The sequence below is a fragment of the Tachypleus tridentatus genome, chromosome 6 (assembly GCF_004210375.1).
Source record: "Tachypleus tridentatus isolate NWPU-2018 chromosome 6, ASM421037v1, whole genome shotgun sequence".
Lineage (NCBI taxonomy): Eukaryota > Metazoa > Arthropoda > Merostomata > Xiphosura > Limulidae > Tachypleus > Tachypleus tridentatus.
Window position 1 is genome coordinate 25740966 of NC_134830.1, and position 2201 is coordinate 25743166.

General features: G+C 37.2%; 1 non-coding gene across 1 annotated transcript; it reads right to left on the bottom strand.

Moving 5' to 3' along the window:
- Positions 1 to 1141: 1141 nt before the first annotated feature.
- Positions 1142 to 1262, bottom strand: TRNAL-CAA (transfer RNA leucine (anticodon CAA)). The gene is made up of 2 exons: positions 1225 to 1262; positions 1142 to 1187 (listed from the first exon to the last, which is right to left on the bottom strand). It is a non-coding gene; the product is annotated as a tRNA-Leu (tRNA).
- Positions 1263 to 2201: the final 939 nt, after the last annotated feature.

Sequence of the window (2201 nt, forward strand, 5' to 3'; positions counted from 1 at the left end):
TCTGTCCTTAAAATATTTGAAGTTCAACAAATGTTTGATTTTCATATGTTCGTGATCTGGATTCCACTTGTTTTTGTTTGGAATATTCCTGTCAAAATACACGAAAGCTGTCCGCCCTAGCCGTTCCAAGTTTTGAGCTCACAGACTAAATGAAAGGTCACACCATTCACCAGTTCTCTAATTGAATAACGGGATTTTATTTTCGCTGTTATAACTCACACACATAGATACAAATGTGAACAGCATGATTTTAGGGCAACAGGACGAGAACGCGGACTCCCCAAGCTATAAGACGACACGATAACCACTGGGGAATTACTACAAATAATATAAGTGATGTGCACTTTCTATTACAACGTCAGAAAAACATAAGATTTCTAGAATTAATCACGTTATGTTGTTTGTGTACAAGTCTTCAAGAAAACACACGACCTGAACTTTGTACACAACATTAACTCTTTCTAAAATTAAAGATGTGTGTTATTCAAACAAGCAACTGGCTGTTATTTTGTTGTCTTAAGATACTAAAAGTCACCCAAAATAAATGGTTGACTGCTGATGGTCAATCCAGAGATTTTTTCTGCAAAAATAATTGAATTAAACATTTCATGAGTGAAATAATGCCGTCAAAGAGTCATTCAAGTTGATTTATACACATTTTTAATTATAATGTTTTTATTCCCCACAGTAAACCTATATTTATATTGGTATTTGAAATATAAGCAGCTTTCATTGTCGAAAACAGAAGCTGTTCAAAACGATAAATTTTTCTTTATCATCAAAATTGCGAGACTCAGTAAAAATACAAAGAAATATGTCTTTGTTTCTCTGCCTATTGATTTATTATCCTGAGCTGTTTAGCAAGTAAACTATTTCAGATAATCCGTTTTCTTTCTGTTATTAATCCGTGGAAACGTTGACTACGTAATTATTTCCTTCTTGACAGTTTTAATCATGTCACAGTTTGACTGTGTGGGTATTTGGGTATTGATGTTGTTAAATACCCAGGAGGGTCAGGTACATTTGACCTCTTCCTCCCTCCCGAACGAATATGGCGTCTGTCTTTAGGGCTTTTTTTTTGTTTTTTTTTAAAGCTTTGGGCCAGAGTAAAAGTATAACATCATACTCAGGTTAAAAGTGTTGTCAGAAGTGGGATTCGAACCCACGCCTCCATTCAGAGACCAGAATACGCAATCCCGTTATAATAACGGAAGGTTTTCATACCTTGAGTCTGGCGCCTTAGACCGCTCGGCCATCCTGACCTTATCACAGATTTTGTATTTTGTTTGAAATTTAAATTTCCGCGTTTTCGTGTATCCATCAAACGGTATTAATAAGCCAAACAATGTTACGAGTATTCCAATAAGGTAGTTAAAGTAAAATAAAAACTAGGTTTTACAGTTGGAAAATATTCAGTATAGTGAAGGTCAAGAACGATGCGGGGAAAGATATGCCTGATAAATTAATGATTATCACAAGCAATTCTTATTTCTGATGTTTTATTTCGGGCAAAGATACACGAGGTTTATCTGCGGTAGTAAAAGATTAGAGGGAAAGCAGTTGGTCATCGCCACCCACCGCCAACTATGTGGCTGCTGTTTTACCAAATAGTGGGATTTACCATCACATTATAACGTTTCTACGGCTGAAAGGGCTAGCATATTTGGAAGGACGAAGGTTCGAACCCGCGACCTCCAGATTGCGAGTCAAGAGCCCTAACCACCTGAATATGATTGGTCATTTAATAATAAGAAAGTAGTAATAATTAGCATAACATTAGTAACTGTTCTGCATTTCAAAACTCGATTGTATAACACAGTACAAGAACTGACGCAATGAGACGATCACACAAATAACCTAATGATACTTTGTTTTATACACAATTTCTCACAACTTTAGCTATAATATTTATCAATGCTAACATTTATTGGCCCAGCATGACTAGGTCGTTAAGGCACGCGACTCGTAATTTGAGAATCACAGGTTCGAGTCCCCGTTGCACCAACATGCTCGCCCTGTCAGCCGTGAGGGCGTTATAATGTGACGCTCAATCCCAGTATTCGTTGGTAAGAGTGTTGGCGGTGGGTGGTGATGAATAGCCGCCTTCCCTCTAGTCTAACACTACTAAATTAGGGACTGCTGGGGTAGATAGCCCTCGTGTAGCTTTGCGCAAAATTAAAAGAAACAAACAAACATTTATT